This window comes from Paramormyrops kingsleyae, chromosome 14 (assembly GCF_048594095.1).
Source record: "Paramormyrops kingsleyae isolate MSU_618 chromosome 14, PKINGS_0.4, whole genome shotgun sequence".
Taxonomy (NCBI): Eukaryota; Metazoa; Chordata; class Actinopteri; order Osteoglossiformes; family Mormyridae; genus Paramormyrops; species Paramormyrops kingsleyae.
In genome coordinates, this window is record NC_132810.1 from 18133032 (window position 1) to 18151254 (window position 18223).

Below are 18223 nucleotides of genomic sequence, written 5' to 3' on the forward strand. Positions count from 1 at the left end.
AACTGGATTTTTGCTGATTGGTTATTTAGAGATGGTCAAAAACATCCCCAGAACCCATAATGCAAGCATAAGTAAATATGTCAAGACATCAGTAAATCCATTTCTGAAGTACTGGCACCTCTGCAGCAAATGGCTTTCCTGGTATAAACAATTTCAACACTTCAAATTCGCGAAATTTGCATTATTTTCATTTTATATTGTTAAGGTACTTCACGCACATTAAGGATCGCATGGTGCAATTTCACACTGCTGGGTCAGGATGGGAGGATGAATGAATGGATGGATGGATGGATGGATGGATGGAGTGAAGTATGAAACTAGATCTAAAATTATACCAGCGCTAACATAACTTTAAACATTAAAGCTTTATTATGGACTAAAGTAAAATGACTATGAACAAGAACTCTCTAAACGTGGAGCGGAAACGCTGCCCCTAGACAGCGAGAGCAGCCCAGCAGGCATGGGCTCGCATGGCCATGTACCGCCGGGAATCCACGTCGCCGCTCCTACCGTTTCTCCTTGCTGGCCTCGGTATCAGTGCAGCCAGCTTCCTGCCGGAGGAGGTGGGTAATTCACAGGCACGGCGTGAGGCTGTCAGATCGCCGGGGCCTCAGACGGCTACGTTCTTTGCAGACCCTCGACGGAAAATATGTGGTAATGATATTGTCTCCAGCTGGGTAATAACACACAATTCAGCCTGCCATACTGCGAGCCATACGAAGACAGTCGCACAAAAAAACGGAGAAAAAAATTACTCTGAAGTACCGCAGGAAAATGACAGTGAAATTCCTTGAACCCTGAAGTGCTGCACTGGAAAATTCAGTGCGGCAATAATGTTTATGTATTTATATATAGTGTGAGTGTGGTTTGTTTGTATACAAACCCCAGCTAGCTCTTAACACTGAACCAGGGAAAAATTAACAGGCCAGGCCGTAGAAATCGACCTTGACCCTTCATTCTCCATACAGGCCACGGCCCTCAATGGCAGACCCTGCTTTGTACTCTCCCCTCCCCATCCTGACCCAGCAGTGTGAAATTGCGCCATGCGATCCTTAATGTGCGTGAAGTACACAGGGTCCTGACTCTGTGGCCCCTGAACCACGGGGGGGTCAATTCTGGCAGAGTCTATTAACTTCCTGCTGGGAATCGGGATGCCTGCTTCTGCCCGCTGAACGGGGAGACGCATTTAAACGTCCGTCCCCTACCCCTCTGCCGAGAAGCCAGTGTCAATCAAATAAAAGGCAGGACAGAAAAAAGCTGCAAATCGCAGACAGGAAGCCTCTCTGAATCCCCGCTTGATAAACCCTCCACAACACTGTTTTTTTAATTTGTTTTTTTCTTTTAATAAATACAGTTAATAAAGATCCTTTTCACCCAATCGAGGGGTAAATCATTTGGAATAATCACGCTATAATGATGACAACAATGTTAAAAAAAACACTTAGAGGATGGCAACAAAGTATTTTACGTTGGAGAAGGCAAACGTTGGGCTCGCTGCACTGCTAACGCTGGCGTGAGAGTCGGGGTCTCCGCTGTGCTTTAATTAATTGGCTGGCTTTGCCAAAACAGAGGCACTGTGGCCAATAGGATCTCCTTCACCCCCACTGTCTCGGAAGCGGGGATAGTGCCAGGGTCAGTAGCAGCACGGTCAGTCCTCCTCAGGTTCGTCTTGTTACCGTGGTAATTGCTATTGATTTTACGCGACCATAAAGAGGATCTTTGGCGCGCTCCCCAACCCCACAGCCCCCACCCCCTCTGTGAGCTGGATGACCTTGTAATACATGAGCTCCTTTCCCTAGTATGGCGGGATCATTCCGGACACAAAGGGGGGGTGAAGGTTGTCTGCAGAGCGGACGCCCTTTCCCGTGTCCCCTCTTCTGGAGCCGGCTGCCGTTTTTGCCCTCACATCCACAGCAGGCGTCCGCGATAATTTTTTTTCACACTCCTATCTTGGGGCATCCAAGGCAGGTGACAGTGTGCAAAGAAAAGTAAGGGAGGGATACAACATTATGTTTGTTTTCAAAGGGGACCTTGGTGCCGTGCGGCACCTTCGAGGGGAACAAGAAACTGGAAGAATCCATGGAATCTTGCCCGTGCCCATATAAAGAGCCTAGAATTTCAATGGCTTCTCACCCTTGGATTTGCATGAAACGCATCGCTGTCCTCATGCTATTAAATTTTAAAAGGTGAAAAGGAACTTGGAATTTTACCTTTATGCATGTATAGAATGTAGCCTGAATATATGGCTTGATTTAAATGTAACTTGAAAAATGTAACTTAAAAATGTCCGCATATTTCACGGTGTTCTACGAGAACAACCTCAAGACTGGGTCATAATCGGACTGGTCAGTGCTTTACGTCCCACACTGGCGTACCCTACCTGGATACAGCCTCACATCCATTATCCGTAAACCACGCTTAGCAACAGTTCAACGGCCGGGTGCAGTCACGCCATCGCCGGGGCGAGTTAGTCAGCTGACCCCGTGCAAAATAAGCCCCGCCTCCCTGGCCCAACCCCACCAGGCTGTTTTGTTATCCGCCAACGATGTAACACTAATGTCTCTTCCCCCCGTCGCGAGTGGCTGGCTGCGTCCACCGCAGAGTTGGAAAACCGAACCGCAGGTGGGGAAAAGCAATTTCATGGTTCATTCCGTCACTAATGCGCTGCTGTAATCTTTTGAGAGCCTTGTCTTTTTGTTTAAGTTTAACCGAATAAAGGGTTGAACTATCTCAGCTCTGTCAAATTAATCACCCGGCATAAAGAAGGAGAGTGAGCACACGGGGGTGGCAGGAACGGGGGGGGGGGGGGGGGGGGGACACAGGTAGCTAAGTGAGCATCACAGGTGACTCTCGGTGCGTGTGTGTAAACAGGGCCCCTGACTAATTGGTGCTAGGTACATTGGCTCCCATGTTACACCTCTCCGCCCCCTTATTTTTTTCTCGGGTGCCAATTGAGGCCAAAAGACAATCAGAGCATGAGGGCCATTTTCTGGAAGAGCTAACCTCTTTTCCATCAGCCGTCTCCAAGCCTTTGTTGACAACCGCCGGCGTTAAATGAACTCTTTGCGTCGGCAAGTCTACTCTGAGGAGCTGGGGCGGATGGGAGGGGGCGAAGAGCGGGGGGCTCTGGAAGACAAACACTCCATCATTTACGGTTGATTTAGCCCTCGAATAGAGAGATACACTCACCTGGAGAGCAGCAGTCGTCAGGATCGCTCTGATTACCCTGGTTCACCTCACCCTCTGCTCCAGCTGGATCGTGTTGCCCTGGTGGGCTTCGGGGAGAGGTGAGAGGATGATAAAGGCAGGTAAAACAAGCAGATGTCCTGAATACAATATGCCCTAGGGAGCCATACTGCCTGCTCCGGACCACCTGAATAAACATGCCGTGGATATCAAAGTACTGCCTGAGCAAGGGGTGTGACTCTTTCTCTTACACCTGTCTGGTTCACCTCATTACCCTATACATGGCTCTGTGCTCCCTCCCTGTCCTCTGGACCCAGGTTAAACAGTGGCGTTGAAGAGATATATGGACTGAGCTCCTTGTCCTTCATGCACAACAACGGTTCACATCGGTCTTCAGATAAACTCCATCCAATGCCTGCTCCCCATAGGTACAAAGAAATTCTTGCCCTCACCACACAGTTTGCGTTGGTCATATTTGTTTTGCTGCTAAATAGTTGCTTTTTTTTTGTCTGAAGCCCTTCACCTCAGAATTGTTTCTTTTAAGTAGCGGTCAAATATTAATTTTGTAATCGGCCGCTTGAATCAAACGAGCGATCGTTTTTATGTTCTAGAGACAACAAAAACAGAAGCATGAGATGAACAGCATTTAGCTTCACCATTGTGTAGATAATTAACCTTGATGGCCACAAAAAGCATTCTTCAGCTACTCCGCTCGGCAAGCTTTCACAACACGTTTTTTTTATTGCTTATTGTTTTCTTTATCTCTTTGTTACGAGTGTGTTTATTTGTACATATGAGAGGAATTTGAGGTTTAGTGATCTGAGCAAATTACATCAAAGTACTTCAGAGGGAATTAATTATTGCGTCCTTAAACGCCTAACACTCAGCGTGTTTTTGTACACAGATACCGATCTGTGATACCGAGTGGATGTGTCCCCGGGCCAGGTTAATATTATGACACAGATCAGCGCTGTGAATTTACCTGCGGTCAGTAAAACGCGGCAATCGACGCGCCTTTGAGCTGACACTCCATGCAGAGAGGCCACCGCGTACAGGCATACTTGTGTTTTCATTTTATTCTCTGTGTATTTATTTACTTCGCTCGGCCCTCATTATCTGTGAACGGAAAACAAAAGCCGCCCTCTTAACCGAGACACGGAGACGAGCATAGTGCTTTTTTTTTTAGAGGCGGATGATGTATTTTTTCCATTTTGTTTTTTTTTTTTTTACTGCTGGAAAATATTAACAGTCGGAGTCACATCGTTTTCACCGCAAGGATGAATAAGATGAGGGTAAAAAAGCACACTGAACGGAACATAAAATTAGGGTAAAGGACGCTCGTCGGTACAGAATGACATTCCTATTATTAACAGATTCAATGAGAACAGATTCTCTTCTTTTCGCATTTACTACCGGGTCGCACGTGTGCACGAGATCCTGACGTTATGATAGTCTGCCGCGAGCTTCATACTTGCCAAAGGTTACTGCATGTTATCATTTGCTAAGGCCACTATTACAATGAACTTGAGATTTATTTTACTACTACGAAAAAAAACGGCTAAAGACGTGAAAAGTATCTTTGATGAGATGGAAGTCCTTCATAACTTTTGAGTCTACATGATGTGTGATGTTCATTGCTCATTTATTTGATTTGTCTGATGTTGGTCAAACGGTTTCTCAAGACTAACAACACTAGCCTGTGGACCATTTTAATGTCTCTGGTCACAAAATAGCTTTTCAGTGTATGTGTATGCAGATATCGGTTTAAAATGTTTAAAAAGTGTAATCAAAGGATGAGTATCTCAGCAATTTCAGGGGAGAGCAAAGCTCTTGGTACATTAAACAAATGACATCCCTGCTAATCAGCAATGTTTGTGAATATATATCAAGCACAATTTAAATATTCTTAATTCGGCTACAGACACACACACACACACACACACACACTTTCAAAACTGCAAGAGTTCTGCAAGAGAAAATGCGTTAAGGAATTGTCTGACAATCTTCATTTTGGAAGCCCTGGTTTTGCGGGCTGGTGAGGGGAGATGCATAATGAGATTTAACGTTTCTGTTTGTTTAGACCTGAGCTCCGATTTCCAGACACTGCTCCACCCAGCTCTACCCCACCCCTTCTTTGCACTAGCTAAGCTCCATCTTCTGAAGTGGAAGCCCTTGAAATGTTGAAAGTGACATCTTAGCACAAGCTAAGGGGCAACAACACTCAGACCTCAGGCTCTGTACCCCCCACCCAAGCCTCCCCCCCCCCCCAGCCCCCTGCAAACGCAGATGCAGACAGTGTTAAACATCATCATTACTGTATGACGGGCGGGTCCGGACGACCCAGTCCGGCCGAGACAAAGAGCAAAGCTCAGGTAAGATTAAGGAGGATATTGCTAATGATCTGTTGGAGAGCAAAAGGTTGGTGGGGTGGGATGGGGGGGGGGGGGGAGTCTCCTCTGCCTGCTGATGCAGCCGCCATAATTGTTTCCCAGCATCCTTCATTGCAGGTGCCACCAGACAGAACTTGAAGCATGTAATCCCCCCAAATCCAGCCTCTTCCGAGGAGTGCTAACCAGGAATGTTCCACTGGGGTCAATGGATTATACAGAATTCATGGTGGGAGTTTGGCTTGAGAGGCAGAATTAGACAGAATGAGGGGGGGGGGGGAGAGGCTGAACTGGTGTTGTATTAAAATGAGCTTAGCAGGTGGTCCCAGAAAAGTGGACACAGTGTGTCACATAATCTGAAAAGCCCAGTCTTTTTTTTCTGGCTGTTCATTGGCTGGAGGCCCGGTATAGGTCGTCAGCTATGGGGTGGCACTGGTGTGGCCATTGAAACCTCAGTGAAATGTCTGTCAGGCTTGGTTTACCACAATCAGAGCAGTGATTAGGGCCCTTTTGATGACAGGTTAATTTTCTGTCTATTGATGAAGGGGTGGTGGCTGTGTGTGGGGGGTGTGTGAGTGTGTGTTTGTATGTGTGGGGTGGGTAGGGGGGGGGGCAGTTGTTGTGCAGCGGTGCAAGCAACAAGAGGGGGGCTGGGTGGCATATTAATGTTTCGCACCGGGGGCCTACGCAATTTCCCATCGGGTCACGGGGTCAGGTTTGTATTTAGTTAGCGGTAATGATCTCGTTAGGGATCTGAATGGACCACCGTCTAAGCTCATTGAGGGGGGAGAGCGTGCCCTTCCATCCCCCCCACCTTCCTGGCGTTGTGTGGGCCTCACACAAGCCATGAACTGTGATTAATGGACTTCCAGGGCTTAATAACTTGCAAAACAGTATTAAACAAGGGAGGCCCAGGACAATTGGAGAGGGACCCAGGAGGAGTAGGAGGTGGCTGTAAACAGAGTCTGCACAATCGCCATGCATGGAATTAACTGGGAGCGGCTGGCACAATGCTACAGCTGGCCACTGGCGGGGATCCAGGCCGCACAGAAGGCCTGACTGGGGCTTCCAGGTGGCTCAGGATAGGCCGCCTTTCAGGTTTGTAAGTGTTAAAAAATAGAGGGAGAGAAAGGGGTGCGCTTGCTGGGGGGGGGGGTGGGGGGTGTGTGTGAGAGGAAGCCATTGAGCAGAAACAAGAAAGAGATTAAAGAGCGGGGAAAGTGATAAGCAGACGACTGGGGGGGGGGGGGGACGCTCAATGGAACGAGTAATCCTTGACATGCAAGGGTAAATATGAATGCTTTTGTTTCTGCAATTAATTTAACATAGGATGCCAGAGTGGGGAGACAGGAAGAACGGAGGATCCCCTCTATGCACACACACACACACACACACAGCTACAGACACACGCACATATACATGCACACATACACACACACACAACTATACAGTCACACACACATATACATGCACACATACACACACACAGCATAAAACACACACGCAGGCCTACCCCCACCCCCCTTTCCCACCGCACCGCCATTGTGTCCCTCTCGCTCAGCGTAAATGAGGCCCAGCGTGGAGGCCGTCTGGGATGTGCGATGGGGCTGCTCTATTTCCCTAATGTCCTTTCCTTCACACCTTGTTGTGCAACTTGTGTCATTCTGAATTGTCTCAAATTGGTAAATATAATTAACAGAGTAATTGATTCCACTAAAATCAGAAAGAGCTTTTTTTCAGGGAAGGTAATTTTTAAGCCTTATTTACATAAATAATACATATTATATTAACATATGAATAATAATATTGAGGCATTTAATTGACTAAGTATTTTTGATGTATGCTTTTTAAAACGACAAAATCCATTTATTAAAAAAGTAAAACGCTTAATTGTATTTTTTTTTTATTTAAAGCTGGGAAGTGACCGTGAAATGCTTTGGTATAGCTAACCGTGCCGTCTTCGCTGTCTTAGCAATTCTGCCGCAAAAAGAGCGGAAAGTACATTACGGCGCTCGGCGACAAACGGAGCTGAACTTAAGGAGCATAACAGCATGTAGATTGCGAATAGGCTGACGTGTAGCAATACCCTTGAAAACAACAAAATTGCACAGTATGCGCTCAGTTCTAAGCAATCAGGACACAATTAAGAAAGCCGCGCACAAGAAATTAACAGGTATTGCTTTTCACATGCAACGTGAGCAAATGTTTTGCTTAAACTAAGAGCACCGCAGTCCGAAATTAACACATACGGGTAGTAATTGCATATAATTGTTTTCGGCGATTAACAATGTGGGGGGGGCTGACGTAGGCTATATGAGAGAATACAGCAGCGCGAACTGTTTTTATTCTGAGCTACTGTTTTCATCTCAGTGGCAAAATCTCTCACATCAGTCTAAGAGAGTTAAATCCAAACTGATATGTCTCTCACGTAATCCACACAGTAGGTTTTCTTTATATTAAGTAAGATATGATTTAATGCCTGTAAAATCGCTGTAAGGCTCCATATTCTGCACAATCTGCCTTCCTCGTACATGAATATCAAATTGTACGTAGGCCTATACGGTGTTTTTCTTGAGAAAATTGGATATGATGGGAAACGGTAATACCGATATCACACGCGTACGTAGTAATCATGAGCCTGTAGTAATCGATACTGTTATTCATTTGGGGTTTCTTTGTGCTACGAGAGTGACCAAAATACGTAAAACAAAATAGGCTATTACAAATACAGGCCTACCAGAAAAAGCATATAAAAAGCGCACACTAAATACATTTTTGGTAAGATATTAGCGTGTAGTCTACTAATTTCAGGTCATAAGAAAATACTTTAAAAATTTATGTCCAGTTACAAGTGTTAAGTAAAAACATCGGGAGCAGTAAAACTAATTGCCCGGTTAAAAGGCAAATGAATCGAGTCGTTTGTGAGCGTAGAAGAAGCGGGGCTGGGAAAATCTAGTGCTGAGAAACTGGTGTTTTATTCCCAGCGGGAACCACATTTAATGGCCAGTTTGGAGCGTTACACTTTCGCAGGAAACATTACTAGTGTCATTAGGACGCGTTAATAAATGGTGCATTTGAGAGTTCGGTATAACCCCGTACTGCCCTCTCTGCAAATATGTAAACGATGTTAACAGGTCAGGTTGGAGAAAGACGTTTTTAAACGCCGCTCCAAATTCACCTTATATACCATGTAGGTGTTCCGCGTCCCGGTGGATCACAGTCAGCCGAAATTAGGACGGCTTAGCTCCTCCAAGGCAAGATGATGTTTCCCAAAATAAAATGAAAGAAAGGCACGAAGTTTACACGTTTCCAGCTGCTGAAACACTAGAAGCCTGGATTACCATTAACGGACACTGTGTTACTGACAGATGTGAGGAATCGTGTCATTGTTTTTCATTATTTTATTCTGAAATTTGTTACTAAAAATGCAGGAGAAATTTCAGTAATACAAAATTTGCTCATCCTTAGTGGAAATGTAGGTTTCTTTTTCTGAAACACAACACAACATATTATAAGTCTATAAAATAAGAAATAAATGTTATTTATAAGGATGTCTTTTAATGCTACACTTGAACAGCAGTTTGTGAAATCGGCAGAGTGTCATTTAAGGTCCCCCACCTGGCAAACATCTACTGCCATGGTCAGTGAAATGATAGCCGGCAAGCCAAGGTGAGAATTAATTCAATCATAGCTGGTGACTGGGTGGGGGGGGGGGGGGTCCCATCGGCATTGTCAGGAAGTGGGGGTTCTTTGATTTTCAATTTAATAGTGCAAGGTGTCACTCCAGTCTCAGCGACTTCTCTCCATGGCGTCTCGCCTTACCCCCGCCCTACCCGCCTTGTAAACAGTCTCGGCGCCGGCGTCCTTGTGGTAAACGGCAACCTGGCGTCACGGCTGGACTTCGCCGACTCCGCGGCATGGACTCCCCGAGACAGCCGCCTCCTCTTTACATCGCCGTCCCTGCCTCCTATTCAAGACATACGCCATGTCAGTGACCTTGTTTATACTCGGCAAACACTCCATTTTATCCCAAACAGGAAGAAATGGCCTGTAGGAAGCTGACTGTAACAAAACATACCTCAAAGGTATCTGTCGTCAGCCTGTCGCATTCTCTCTGTTCTTACTGTATGTCAGAGGGCCGTCCTGGGGCGGCTGAGCGATGATGTCATGTCTTGTGAGTGTCTTTGTTTCCTGTTGTCCAGTTTTGTTATATTAGATGTTACTGACTGGATGGCACAAGTAAGAATTCCTTTGTGCTGAAGTACAAAAGGCAGCAAAGAATCTTGAATCTTGAAATTCTTACAGTTCCAGTATCGTCCTTCAGGATTACTGCAGCCATCCCAAGTTTGTGAGAAAAATTGTGAAATGTTCAGTTATTTCTCTATAGCGCTTGATATAGGAGGTGAACAACTTATTCCAATATTTTCAGACACTTATGAAATTCCGTTTCTCCAAAAAGACAGACATTTAGAAAAACATAATAGATGTCAATTATGGAATCTTAGGTGACACAGAAAGTGTAGAGAAATGTATTTCTGATCACACACTAATGCTACGTGTGCGTGTTAGTACATACCCATCAGGACACCCCCGTTATTATGGGATGCTGTTTTAACCTGTACACATACTGTATCCGCTCGTGCTGAGTAACCTGTACACATACTGTATCTGCTCGTGCTGAGTAACCTGTACACATACTGTATCCGCTCGTGCTGAGTAACCTGTACACATACTGTATCCGCTCGTGCTGAGTAACCTGTACACATACTGTATCCGCTCGTGCTGAGTAACCTGTACACATACTGTATCCGCTCGTGCTGAGTAACCTGTACACATACTGTATCTGCTCGTGCTGAGTAACCTGTACACATACTGTATCCGCTCGTGCTGAGTAACCTATACTCCTTATTTAACCACTTTGGCCAAATATAATTGCCTTGTGCAGGCTTTTCCTTTACTAACATCGCTCCTTAGCCCATTTGAAGGCTATTTGATATTCACTTCAGTCTGTTTGCTGAGAACTGGTCTGTGACTAAATTTCAAATGAGTGACCATGAAAAACAGGCTTTGGCCATAATCTGTTTTCTCTACTTCTCAGGGTGATTTTCCTTATTTTAATATTTTTCAAAAATATTTGCCCAAGCCCTCCACGCAGTCTGTGGCTGAGAGGTTATGCGTGCAGTTTGATCCGCCCCTCGGCGTTGGGGTGCATGCACTTGGCCTCCCTCTGTCCCTCCGGCGCTACAGATGAGTGCCAGACCCCCCCAGCAGCCCAACTATGGCCCCCACCGCTGCATAGCCTCCTCTGCCTCTCCCCGTTATGAATAATGTATCAAGGGAAATGCGTTCATCTCTGAATAGGCAAAGTGCTCCGTCTCGAGTTACCCACAGACAAGTTCACACGTACTGACTTAAAATGTATTTATTTTTTGTTTTTTTTTTTGGGGGGGGGGGGGTGGGCTTATGTTGCAGTGTGTAGCGTAATCAGGCTTGATGCTCTGGGGTCAGATCTGACTGCTGGACTCCTGGACCTTGTCCTCAAATCAGGTCCTTTGGAACGGGGTGGTGGGGGGGGGGGGGTTGGAGATGGAGGTGCTTGTTGTCTGTTATGCGGGAATCAAGTGCAGGATTGGCAGGCTTCTCCCTTACAAACGTCGGTATTTTTCAGCTCTGCTGCTACAAACACAATGTGGTTTTCTGTTGGTTCTGCAGAAAGACACCAATGTGTGCGTGTGGCTCTGCTAGGTCATGAATACTTCCGATTTTATAATTGCCCCCATGAATTTTCGACATAGAAGCAGCGCTGCTGCTCTTTTGTACTGAGCTGTGGCATCAGAGCACCTTCACCAGCTTCAGCGTGAAACTGAAAGCTTACTAAACTCCCCCCCAACAAATGTATTATGTTAGCAAATATGAGCACGTCTCTAATGAATCGACTGTATTCATTGTTTCCTGCTTATCTATACACCAATTGTCATTTGAAGCCATTACATTTCAAATTAATTGCTTCATTATCATGTATAATGTGTTGCAATAACACGGAGACTGACCAAAAAAGTAATAAGTCACATCAGGCTTATTTGTTAAAGAAATGAAATCAATGCATGTAGAAATTTGGAATGGATATAGAAAAAAATACAATGAAATTATAAATTCAAGATTGCTGTGGCATACAAATACATTATATATATATATGACTTGAATAAACATTTTAGCACATAATTTAATTAAAATGTATATGAAAAAATGAACTTAATTCGTATCAGGCTACCACACTTTGCTGTTATTTTTTGTTTAATAATGTTTTTTGTCATTGTGGTCTGATAAACAGTTTTTATTTACCGGCAGAAATGAATGTATAATTTTAGCAATATATCCTACTTGGTCATACAGCAATAATCAAGCCAGTGTGACACAGAATGTTGGGAACTATTCTGGAAGTAATGACGGATAATATTCACATTTAAACATGAAATCATTAAATCAACACTCGCAGTCACAAGCCAGAGCTTAAAAGAAACAATCAGAAACGATTCTTATTAGATCAGAAATAAAAATAATAACAACAGTAATGAAGAAGAAGATGAGGAATAGAGAAGCGTGTGACTTTTTGGCAAATACTACGATGCATAAATGGAGGCGGAGCGTAGTTGCTGATTATCCAGGGTGAGAGCGGAACCTCGCTGCACCTAAAAAGACCCAGTTCTTCAGAGATGCTCATGTGCATGTGCCTCCCCCCTCCCCCCCCCCCAAAAAAAATGTCCCAGTGGGCTCCCGGGTCCCAAACGCTGTCGGTCTGTGCCTCGTGCCTCGTGCCTGGGGCCTGGGGCCTGGCCAGAAACTCCTCAGCTCCCTGCTCACTTTTTTTTTTTTTTTTTGTCGAGGAGCAGAGGCAGACAGTGCCATTTATCATGACTTGTGTGGGCAGCGTCGCCAAGGCAACACTCAGGCTGGCAAATGCCACTGCTCTGAATACAAATGAGGCACTTGGCAGGGAGCGCTTGGCGATGGCGAGGTCGGCGTTGTCGCTGTATTCTAGGAGTCTGCTGTAGAGGTAAACAGTCAAAAAGGAAATCAATTAAGTGTTTGGCAAGGGGGCTAATCTTCTGTGCCACATTTAAAATAATAAAAAATCTGCCTTTAATCCCCTCTGCATTTTGCACAACAGACGTGATAAGGGGGAAAAAAAAAACAAAAATATGGCAGGACTGCACTACGTTCATAGGCCCTAATTCAAACAGGCCCCACGGTCTTAATCTCTTACAGGCCTTGAAAAGATGACTTATATCCCGTATATAAAAATCTGTGTGAATAATATTTGATTTTTATTGGACTACCACTCCTGCTTAAATGTGCATCCACTTTTAGATTTTCACACACTTATCATAGATTACACACATATATACATCATACACACATATATATTCACCACACACACATATATACATCACACACACATATATACATCACATACACATATATGCGTTTTTTCATTTTGCCCACATGCTTTTTGTGATAATTATATGTAATATTTTCTTCCGCATGTGTATGATTTTTCTCTTGTTTAAATGGCGTCGCAGAATGACCATCCTATGTGGTGTTTCACGTGACCGAATGAATTGCTGCGAGGGGTTAGGATTTGTTTGCTCCCCCGAGACCATAAACGAGGTAGACTGATGGAGAAAGGACTCTGTCTGGGGAGACACACAGGACATGACCCCGGGGGGGGGGGGATGGGGGGGGACGTGGGAATCCTCGCCAGCGGTGTCGGTCGATGCATGTGCACCAGTGACCTCGTGCATGTCAGCGGCTGCTTCACTGAGCTGGGACTCAGTCATTTACACCTGGTAGATTATATCACACCCCCACCCCCACCCCCACGTAAAACAGCGGCAAGTAAATCAGCCAGGAGCATGGCGTCCCCACTCATCACTTGCTTTTCATTGATTGGGCCACTTTGATCGTGTGAGGGGGGGGGGCCCAATCAATCTGTGGGCAGAGAGACCAGGATAAAATCATTTTCAGGCGAACCCTTCAAATGACTTGTCATTAATTTGCCTCTTGGCGAGCGCTTGTTTGCTCGCAACGAGACGCGTTTGGCTTTCTCTGTCTATTAGCGGGGTTGCGCTCTTGGGATTTTCATGGGCCGCTAAGCAGAGGCGAGGGGGGGGGGGGGCTGAATGCAGTATGTTTGCTCATCCTTACAGAGTCACTTATTAGTGCTAATTGGGAGGGACAGTTCAAACAGGCACGACGAGGAGTGTGGCAGCCACATGAGCGTGACATGGGTACAGAAGGCTCATCTCTTCCCGTCCCCATCATGCCATTGCCCCGGGGGGGGGGGGGGGGAGGTGCCCTCTGCCCGGGAGCCTGCCACCCGCAGCACAGGTCAGACCAAGCAATGCCCAATGATAGCCGGGGGGAGTGGCGGAAATAATACTGTTTGACCCGCCAACATTTGCCTCTCTCCTCTGTTTCTTCGTGGTTCAGCCCCCGCCCTTGCCCCCCCCCCCCCCTCCACCATTTCTTTAAAAGCATGGGACTCCCAGTCCCACTCTCAAGGCATTAGAGCCAAACCCTCGAACCGCTGGTCCAGGCGCGGCCGTCAAATAATAAGTCAACTAACTCTGAACCGGCCCTTTGCTCCCCTCAGATTCCCAAACCACAATTTACTGCTGACAACATGCAATAGAGGTAAATGCTAATTTCGAGGATTATTTAAAAGCATAATAGCCGTAATTATATTCCACGCACAACGATTTAAGGTATAAGCACCAATTAGAAACTGGTCATTATCGTTAGCATTTGAAACTTTAACTGCAGTAGCAGCCAGAGTAGCTTAAGCAGGGAAGTCGGTGTCAGAGTAATTAGGGGAGCAGCGTCAGAATAATTATTTGCCTCCCAGCCGGCGAGGACAGTGCAGCAGCCGCGCTGGAGCAAAGCGGGGAGCCAAGCCAAAGCGTGGTTCAGTGTCGGAACTAAGTAAACATTTAACAAGCTATCGACAGCCTAGTTTCTGAGGAACAGGGAGACTTTAGCCACCTAAGGCTCAGCAGAGGCCCTTGATTTCAACTGTAAAAATCTGGGTTAAACTACAGGCGGGGGGAGGGGGGGGGCGTTTTCCTTGGAATGGCCCATTCTGCATGATCGCGGGCAGCCCATGATATTCCATATCGCGCTTGCTCTGCGGACGGCAACCCCAGCATTTGCCCCCTGGTCACTGGGCGCCTCGCGGATCTGGGAGGACAAAGCCGACGGTGGCCCTCCTCCCCCTGGGTCAGCTGACCCCACGGCACTCGTGGGACAATCTGTTGAGTCGCTTAAGTCAACAGTTCCAACCTGGTTCACACCATCAGGGCCCCAGAATGCATCTGTCGAAGAATGGCGGACACCCCCAGAATACTTCCAGCTTTTTTTCTGTCCCTCTCAGATCATTTGCACAAATGATCCATGAGTCAGGGACACTGATAGAAGTTATTAATGGTGACAAGCATAATAATTAAAAAATAATAATTTTTTCGCCTGGCTCTTGTGTTACTGGACATAATGTACATGTAATATCCCTTTGAACATAAAGCTCCAAAGCCGAACTTATCGGTGTGTTTTTTCTGTTTCTTACCAAGGATTTATTATTAAAGTTTAATTCTTTCTTTTTTTTCCTTCCCAGCGAATAAGGTGCCTTCTGACAACAACCCTGCAGATCTGTGTCAGTTAGTCCAGCAGTTAGTGGTCTGAGGGTTTGGACCAATCTCAAGACATCAGTCCATACCATCGTCTACATCTACCTTCACAGACAACCTTGTTCAGGTGTCTCACAAGAAATGTTTATTTCTATCCTGTTTTATATTCATTTTTTTTTTGGTAACTTGACAGCTGAACTGAACACCCCCCCCCCCTCCCCCCATAAATCAACCCGGCACAATGGGTCTTGCTAATAGATGTTTAACTAAACCTCTCCTTTAGAAATGGTTTGACCCTTGATCCCTAAAACACAATGAGAAAACTCCCCGAGGATTAGGGCTGACCTGCCTGTGAGCAGGCCAGGCCAGGCAATAAAAGAGGCAGCCATCTCAGTGTCTTGGGGGGGTGGTGGGTTTTAAGGGAGGGGGGTGTTAAGGGAGAGACATGGCAGTGGGTGGGACAGGCAGTTGCAAGGACATCTTTATGCAGCATCATTCACACCCAGTAAAGCTGTGCTGGACCCACCATGTTTTTTAATTGGGCTTTGTGTCTGGCCCACAGATGCCCAGAGCTTCCAAGGGGACATGTTGGCAAGATGGCCGCCTTTGTCGTCCACTCCAGAGGCACCATGTACTTGTTGACAGGATACAGCGCCTCTGTCCATGTGTGTGTGTGTGTGTGTGTGTGTGTGTACGCAGAATAATACAGTCACTCCTTTACCTCGTTCTGTGCTCCACGATTCGCCGGCAGGTCATTTTTAAGGCAGCGTGGATCCCCCCGCCGAATAATTGTCCTTAAGATGAAATTGCCTTTCATCTTACAAGCTTGAAACAATAATTTTGGTTTAAAACACAGCCTTTTCCTGCAGAAGTGCTCCTATTGAGAACATATTGAATGCACTCAGTATTGAAAGGGGGGAAATATGATTTTGCCTCAGGGATACTTCAGGGCGGGAATGCACATTGTACGCAGCACTGAAATGGAATGTGGGTATTATTTTCTTAGTTACTGACCTTGATGTAAATATCGGCAGGGTCAGAGACTCTCCAGCTAGTTTTGTTGCACAAAATAGAATGTTAATGGATTGGTTTTTGCCGAATGTGACAACGGGAACCTTCTTCAAAGACCTCGACAGTCCGCAGCGGCTTGTCAAGTGTCTCTGCTGGCAGACAAGGTGAACTCCGGATTCTGTCGGATGTGTCGGGTCACGTCACACTGGGGCCAAATCTAACCCCCCCCCCCCCCCCGCTTTATTTCGGACAGGGAGGGCCTTTTCTTTCCTGTCCCGTGTCTGAAATTATCTTCCTATTATGGCACATGTAAACGAAAATAAAGAACTAGACGAGTAGGACGGAGTGATGCTGGAGAGTGTGTGGCGATGTTGTTGATTATGGAGCACAATGATCCTTTCAAGGAGTGGAGGACGGGTGCCCAGTCGCTGCGTTGGACGCGGAAGTCGTCCGTTTGCCGTGAGGACAGCTGCGCGGCACTGCCATTGACGTTTCCTGATGGTTTGGCACATTTATACAGGACGCGGCTCTCGGTAATTGCGCACACAATCTACCATTGTCTTAGCCGGGACTGTTTATGAGGTCTTGTTGTGCGTGTGTTTTTTTTCCCCTGTTCGCCATCGTTTTTCCACTAATGGGTACCGGGTCCCTCCCTTCCTGGGTACACACAGTATGCAAATTGCTTGTTTGCAATTACTCTGCTTCTTTTGAATACATTATTTTATTCAGTTGGAACGTGGTTTGGAAGGAACTGTATCATAAAACTGACAGTAACTGGTAACTAGAGATCAGCTAGCTAGTTAGAGTCAGTGTTATATAATAATAAATCATAATCATCATCATTCTGTTTTCTTATTTTTTTTGTTTATAATAAAACTATTATTTTTATATGTTATTTTTATTTTCATGTCTTGTTTAAAGGACCGTGTTCATTAAGAAAGGTAAAACTAAAACTTTACGATACTAAAATGAATAGTAACTGTCAAAAAAACACAAGGCTAGAAAATCCATTTCCGTGGAGTAGAATTACATTTGAAAAGAGGACGGTGGAGAGAAACAAAAACAAACAGCCCTTAGTGCTAATAATGTGAGTGTGCGACGGTGATATTTTGAGTGTGGGGCACCGTTCCAGGTGTGAGTTATCATCCCCTGGCTGGGTGCGATCGCTGCTACTGCAACGTGAAGCTGATTACCAGCCAGACCTCGCCGCCGCTTTAATCTTCAACGATTTGGTGATTCGCCTCTGTGCTCTCAGAGATAATAACTAAAATCACAAGTGGCTGCAAATTGTTCTCTAACTAACCCCAGAATGTCAGCGGGAACAGAAGTATAGTTTTCTGTGGGGGGGGGGGGGATATGGGAAGGGGTGGGAGAGCTTTTTGGGGGGGTGGTAAATAAATAAGAAATTAAATAAATGGAATCTGTGTTGACAGCTCCACTTGCTGAATATGTCCTGGATGGAGTAACCTTCCATTCACATTTTGCACCAGTTAAAGGTGTGTGTGTGTGTGCGCGCGCGTGGGGGAGTATATATATAGTATGTATATAATATTGCATTTTGGGGACCAGATGTCCGCACAATGTTATAAAAACCTGTTATGGAGACCATTTTTTCAGGGCAAACTCAATTTTATTAAAATGTGGGACTGCATTAAAAAACTAAAAATGGCAAAAGTCTCATATTTTGTTTGCTTATTTATGATTAAGGTTAGGGCTGGGTAAGGCTGCCATTATAGGGATTAGGGTTTTGTTCATAGAAATGAATGGAATGATCCCCACAAAGATATGAATACAATCATATGTGTGTATGTGTGAGTGTATGTGTGTATGTGTGTGTATGTGTGTATGTGTGAGTGTATGTGTGAGTGTATGTGTGTATGTGTGAGTGTATGCGCACCTGTGTGTGTGTGCTGTGGGAAATAAACATCATCGCATCTCTTTACCTTCTTCAGTCTCACT

General features: G+C 45.5%; 1 long non-coding RNA gene across 1 annotated transcript; it reads left to right on the forward strand.

Annotated features, from left to right (window-relative positions):
- The first annotated feature begins 7616 nt into the window (after window positions 1-7616).
- On the forward strand, window positions 7617-16975 carry LOC111841659 (uncharacterized). Its single transcript, XR_002837724.2, has 3 exons — window positions 7617-7746; window positions 15241-15380; window positions 15816-16975. It is a non-coding gene; the product is annotated as an uncharacterized lncRNA (long non-coding RNA).
- The last annotated feature ends 1248 nt before the right edge of the window (window positions 16976-18223 follow it).